Raw genomic sequence first — 7,325 nt, 5'->3', positions numbered from 1 at the left:
CCTCAAAGCTTGTTAAATCCTGCCTGCATTTAGGTTTCTCTTCATCCCTCTCCTATAGTCACAAATGCTTTTGTTACAAATCAAAGCAGTGAGGAGACGTCAGTCTGTGCCTTGAGAGGACACACGTGTCTGAACCTCTGCCCTCAGTCACATCCTCCTGTGAGCCACTCAGTGGAAAACACCTCCAGCTCTAAGAATCAGGAGTCCCTTCAGCTGCCGAGCTGTGACAAAGTTGTGCCTTTAATCAATGTCAGAGCCAAACATACAAAGGCCGTGGTGGAGTAAAAGCTTTGGTAGCACATCAGAAGGCTGCCCTGGGGCATCTGAGACAGTGTCTGGCAGGTGACTATTTCCATGGCAGCAAACTCAAGTTCACGGCGGGGACGCTCGGAGCCAGCCATCTACAGCTCCAGGTTATCATTTGCAAGCATTGAAACAGTGATAGATGAAATTCAAAAATGTCCTGTGAATGGTGTTTATAGATGCAACTTCAGATCTTCATTGCATTGGATATATCAAACAGCTCAAATAACACTGGCAAAGAATTATCAAACAATTACAGGATTAATTTGCCCTTTCAAAATTTGATTACATGTTTTGTGTCATCTAATCCTGTCACTCAGGGAAATCATAATTATGTTTCCCTGCAGCATAAATGTTAGTGAAATGTGCTGTCCAAGTCAATCAGTGTTATGAAGAAATTAATCTAACCCAGTTCCTGTTTGCTAATGAACTTTTCCATTGGCTGCGAGCTCTTGTCTGTGGTCTGTGTTGGTCACAGAGCAGCTTCAGCAGCAGCTCTGCTGCCTCTCTCACGTGCCTCTGACGCTGTGTCCCCATGTGAAGAGGGCACGGGGGACAAGGTTTTGTGGAGAGCTGTGTCCCCATGCCGTGGATCAGGACATGGCTTTTGGTGTGATGGCTCTGCAGGAGTGTTTGGGCTGAGTTAAAATGCAAATACCCCAAAGTGAGGCGGGCTGAGCCTGGCACAGCGGCAGCAGCGCAGGGTTTGCCTCTCACAGTCCTACCCCGGCTTTGACACTGCAGTGACAAAGGGTTCACCTACACAGCAATTAGAGAGCACAAGTTCACAGTACCAAATAATTTTGGTAAGAAAATTGTTTTCTGTGCTGGTTCCTTTTAAAACCTCCATGATTTGCTGCCCCAGTCTCCTGGACATAAGTGACTGGGGAGTGGTGGAAATGGAGCTGCAAACACAACAGTATTACTGAGAGGCAAATGCAGCAGATTTGAGAGTCCCTCCCCTTTCTGACAAAGTCAGATACAAGTTAGTTCATACTACATTATACTGGTCCTTTATGAAAAGCTGTAGGATAAGTTAAAATTTGTATTATAGTTGATAAAATGTGCTAGAAGATAGAATATAAGAAAAAGTGAAGTGATGAGATGTAGCCCCATATTCCTGCTCATTACCCAGCTCTTCATTCTTCCTATTGTAGTTCCTTTCACACTGTAGTATCTCTGGTTCTGGAATTACCTATTCAGCCATTCCTCCCACAAAGCAATTGAGTGCAGAGACAGTCAGCTGCTTAGAAGATGCTTATTTAGGTGGCAACTCTGTGTGGCAGTTAAGCATGAAATAAACAATACTGTGGCATCCTCACCACAGCCCTATCTGAGTGAGCAGGGAGGGGGTTCGTCTTTATTCTTTATTCTCTTTAGCATATGATTACTATCGAGTTTCTTTTCAAGTGCTTTGCTCATGGATGTTTCATGTTGGAGTTTTGGTTTCCAAGATAACATTCCTCCTCACTGAAAGACAACATAATTTTTCTGACTTGTCTTTTCATCAATTATGCCATGACTTCCCCCTGATAATACAGGGGGAAGATATTTCATTTCCATTTTAATAGCAGAACTCCCTTACGTACAGTGATGAATAGCTGAGATCCTGACCTGACCTGAAGTCTGCTGAAATCAATAAGTACCTTCTCTTGCCTTTTGTTGTCTTTGGATCAGGCTGTGGAGCTTGATCCTGTCCACTGAAGTCAGTGGGAATTCTGTCTTTGATTTCACTGAGCACTGGTGAAGACACTTAATGAACAGTGCATTTCATGGTGGAAGGCTGTTTATCTGGTAAAATGAGCTACTTGCAAAACCCAGGTTTCCTGTGGACATGATGCTATAGATGGAGAAATGAAAAGTCAGACGGTCAAGTCTTCTAGAAAATCACTGGGCTTTTCCTCCTGTGATTAGTGTTTCTTTATGACCGACATGACAACAATTGTTATTCCAGATATTGTTATGATAAAGCCTCGTGTGTCACTCAGCAAAGTGAATACCTCATTCCCCTGGGACATTCAATCTCCACTGAGGAGTCATTCCAAAATATTTTGTTGGCAATTTGGATTTGGAGATTATTGTTAATTTGATGACAAATAGTTTTTCCTTTTACTTTCCCAACCAGAAGGGCTCATTTAACGTTTAAGGTACATCAGTTCTGTGAGCCTGAGGAACACAGAGCAGGTTCTCAAAGCACGGGTTGTTCCCCTGTGCACATGAACCACCACATCCAGACCACAGCTCCACCCAAAATGGGGCTGAATGGCTGTAAAGTCCATTTTGTTTCCTCTCCAACAAAGGGAGCCTCCAGTTCATGTCTTACAAGGACACAAACTTTCTATGCCTGTACGATTATTAATTGCTTGCCATGCAGTTACAATATTGTCTGTATGTGGCACTTGGCTTTGCAGCCAGCTCGTTCCTGAGCAGCTTCGTGAGCAGCAGTCACAGCCTGACCGGGGCCAGCTGCTCCCCGAGGTGCCACCCCTCGGGCCCTGGGAGGCTTCTTTAGGGGAGGCTGCCATCAGCCTACGGCAGCAGGTTCAAACTCTGTGCCTTGTTTCTATATTTAAAATTAACATGTTTACTTCCCGATTGCAGGCATACAGACATGGCCTTTTAAGACTGTTCCCTTGTTTAGGCTCATGGCAGGGTAAATATAATGGCTCCATGTTATCTGGAGCAGTATTTGCATGAGAGGTATGTCATCAGCTGAAGTTAACCTGCATGTGTCTCAGGAAGACAAAGAGCATTTAAATATGGCAGCTGGAAAGCACGTGCTGTTTCCTTTACTCCCCTCTGACAGTCCCACAGTGTGCATCTGTGTAGGACTCAGAGCGTCCCAAGGAGCAGGAGGGTTGTGTGGCCTCAGGCCTGTTAAGCCATTTAGGCAGCCCTGGTGTGTCAATAATCCCCTCCTGAATGAAAACTGGGCAGCAGCTCCTGCTCAGCCTCGCGGGTGCTCCTGCCTGCTCAGTTTGATTTGCTGTGGGTTAGCAATGGCTTCATTAGGGGAGGAATGCTTCTGGGAAGAGAACTGCCTGGCCACGCTGGTGGGAGGCTGCTAAGGATTAGTCCCACCTCCCTGTCTCAGCAGCATCTCTGGATAGTGCTTGGAACAGAAATGGCTCGCCAACAACACACAAACACATAACCAAGGACTCCAGCTGATCCTACGGGCTGGGCCAGAGCTGCCTGCTCCCCGTGGGTGCCCAAGCACTCCTTTGTGCAGGCTGGCCTGGGAACGCAGCTGGGATGGGTTTACTCCACCGTCCCTGGGGTTTCAGTGGTGCCTCAGGACCAAGCCAGGCTGTTTCACACCGCCCTGTACCTGAAGAGTTCCAGTGCAAGAGCTAAACTGAGAGGTGGCTGTGTGCTCCGCAGCCCGGGTCCCTGCATCACAGCTGGCCTTGTTTGCTGGTTCTGCAGCAATGCAGATGTTCCAGTAGGAGTTTGCTGGCACCTCCCAGCTCAGCCCAGATGCCAGCCCTGCTCTTGGCTCCCTGCTGCCCCCCTTCATGTGGAATCCCTGGCTTCAGCAGCAGCAAAGTCTGAGCCATGCTTTGACATGAGAAAAGTCCTTGTTTTCTTTAGAAGATTCAAGAAATTCCCTACTATCATCAACTGCTGATGACAAAAACACTTTCTTACTCCTCTAGGGATATAAGTCCTAGCCTTTCTCTCCAAATGAGGGAGACACAGCTGTCCTGAACTTTAGGAGTGGATCTGCGTGTTCATTAACTGCCTGGACAATAAATTGAGTTTAAACATCCACAGCATAATTCATTTTTGTCTTCAAAGCTTTGGACATCCATCTTGCTCTGCAATGATATGGAGAAAACAATTAAAGCAAAAGGATGCACATTTACAGAACTGTAGAATATGTTGTATCTAAAAATACATTCAACCTCAGCTGAAAATTCAGAATAATATATGCCAAGATCTGCTTAATCACTGAAAATGGAAGGATAAAACATTCTTGATACAAGAAAAGCAAAGCCTTGTCCAGCTCTGGTCCATGTTGGGAACAGTTCAGCCTTCAGTAAAGCCACACACTGCTGGGACAGGTGGGGAGCAGTCGAGGTGCTTCAGATTAACATTCTGATGTGACCAGAGGGGCTCAGCACAACTGAGTAATTGACTGCTAATTGGCAGATGGCTGTGGTAAGAGGATTACCATGAATCAAGTTAGATGGTGAGTCTAACAAAGCAATAGCAAGCAAAAATAACGTTGCTTTTTCATTCCAATTTAAAGCTAAATGAATACCAGTGGCTTTGAACCATATTGAATGACAGCCGCTTTTGATGTCAGCTCAGAGCATCCCCAAAGCTCCTCTTCCCTTTCTCATCTCCTGTCCTGACCTCCCTGGGGCCATGTCCTTGCTGCCTCCACTTGCACAGTGTCTGGAAGCTTTTCCCTGCCATGTTGATCTGACAGCACCTTGGCTGCTGGACTGTCACAGCCAGAATTGCCCTTGAGGTGCACCCAGAGAAGGACCCCAACATCGCTTGTTGTTTACAGCATCACCAAAAAGCCTGGTGAATGCAATGTGTCTGTCCTTGAGCCATTCCAGTGTCCCAGCATGTGGCACTGGGGCACAGGGATTGTTCCTTGATGTGTGTTTGCTCTGGCACATCTTCCCTGGTCCATTCAATGCCCCATCTCCCTTCTGCTACCAAGAGATGACACAGCCCACTCCAGACGGATCTGAGACAGCCTGACTTAAGTTTTAAAGAGCTAATCTCCAGGCTGGCAAGAGAAGGTGGAACAGAAATCACCTCCTCTTGTGCATGACCCACAGGAAAGCCAGCCTTGGGCAGGTCACGCCAGAACCAGCTGCTGCTGGAGAGGGCTCTGTTCCCACGGGTGCTATTCCCAGCTCCCTTTCCCCAGCACCAGTTGATCCTATTCAGTTCCTGAAGCTCTTTGCATTTTATTGCACTTCCAACTGCAAGAATTTCAGAGGACATAGAGCCATAGAACCATGGAATATCTTCCCTGTTTGGGAGGCAAAGGTTGGTAGTTACAAACGAGACATTCCAAAAATCAGTGTGTGCCTGGTGCTGAGGAAGGCCCCCAGGAGCCACAGTTTCCTCCTCGCTTCTCTAACCAAAAGAACACCAGTGTGGAAGGAGGCAGATTGGTGAAGAGCAGAAGATTTATGGTTTGCTTGGCTCCACAGACCCTGAATTTCACACAAAAACCCAGGATGGCAAAACACCTGCCAAGGAACAAATCTATTTGGCTTATAAATTACTTGGTTTCTCTGTAGAAATTACTATTTGGGTCAAATTATTCCCCAAGCAAGGCCACGCTATGTGTCAAGGCAGACAAGTTTTCTTACAGCGCGTGGTGCAGCAGGGAGTCTCTTTGTGACATTTATCACTGCACGGTGTTACGTGTGCAGAGGTGTCCGTGGCACGGGGGATGAATGAAATAGGTGCAGCTTGCTGTGGTGCTTGGCTCTTGCCTGAGAGCTCAGCAATAACAGCCTGCTTCCCTGCCTCCCTTTCCTGGCTATTGGCTCTTTTGGTTTCCAGTTTAGGACCCATTCATACTGGGATGCTCTGTTGGTGTCTCTGTATTCCAGCAGCAGCACGGGAGGGTGAGCCCACACAAGGCGTCTTCTCTCTCAAACACTCAGGAATTTTGATTTGGGGATTTTGAAACATTTTGTTGTGCTGCACCCCAGATGAATTCAAAGAAGAGCTCGTACTGTTCAGAGCAATCTGACACATTACAAGAATGTGATGTGGCATGAAATCTGTGCCACTGTGTTGATGAGCTCTATTGGTTCTCTCAGTCTCACACTAATTTTAGACCATTTCCAATAGTAAGGGTGTCTGGCTTCCCCTTCGTGCCCCTTTTTTCCATTCTCTTGTTATTTCCTTTAGCTCTCACTCCATTGCTTTCCCCCCCACCCAGGGCTGTGTCCTGGTGACTGCAGAGGGGTTTGGTCCTGGAGCACGGCTTTGCCTGGCTGAGGTGCCCAGGCCAAGCCCTGACGGCACCACCCCGCAAGGAGAGCTGCTGCAGCTGCCAGGCAGGGCTGCCAGCTGCTGAGAGCAGCACTTCGGTGGCAACAAACCCTCCCAGAGCAGCCCTGCGATGAGAGGGAGACGAGAACTGCAGGCTGGCAGGGAAGGAGGTTTGCCAGCTGCCCGGGCAGCATTGCCAGAGCCAGCTCTATCTCCAGCTACCCATAGTAAGGAGGGCAGCAGAGGTGTGTGTGAGCCGAGCCAAAAAGATAATCCTTGCTGTGGCAACACAGCGTGTGTGTGTGCAGGCGGGGGAGCTGGCCTCTGCCAGGATAGCTGCAAGGGGGTAAATCCCCAGGGATGTACCGTGGGCTCCCAGCTGCCACAAACCTGGCACTGCTGGCCAGCAGAGAGCTCCATTATAGCCCTGAAACTGGAGAGGAACGAGGACAAAGATATCACTATAGAAATAAAATAGATATCATTATATACAGCTTTATCTGACACTTACACTAATGGGGATCTTTTCAAGAGTTTCAGTGGGCCCAAACCATTCAGTCTTCAGAGGAAGAAAGTGCTTGAGATTTTGAAGGACTATCTATATTACAACTCTCTATAGTCCTGTTCTTGGTTTTCTCCCTGAACTGTGTTTCCTTTCGACTGGCGTCTCTGATACTTTGTGTTTCTGCTAAAGGAAATAGATCAATTTGCTTTTTGTTAGTTCCGTTTTGGCAGAAGTTGGTAGAAGGACTAAGCAGAAAAAATGCAAGAGGTTTCTGCCATGGAAATGAGGCAGGAAAACTTCCGTCGGAATGGCTCACGGAAGTGCAAGGAGTTCTTCCCCGGGAGTGGATGGCAATTGCTGCAGTGCCACTTTGTGGAGGGATTGAGAAACGGATCCACACGAAATTTATCTTCACCAAGAGCAGCTGCAGAAATGAGGAGCTGCGACACTGAGCTGTGCTTAAACCCGGCTCAGCTCGGGTCGGCTCTGCAGAGAGAAGGGTCACGGTCTGGCCTGAGGGTGAGTGACCGCCAGGCCC

Source organism: Prinia subflava, chromosome 11 (genome assembly GCF_021018805.1).
Source record: "Prinia subflava isolate CZ2003 ecotype Zambia chromosome 11, Cam_Psub_1.2, whole genome shotgun sequence".
Taxonomy (NCBI): Eukaryota; Metazoa; Chordata; class Aves; order Passeriformes; family Cisticolidae; genus Prinia; species Prinia subflava.
This window is presented reverse-complemented; position numbering follows the sequence as displayed.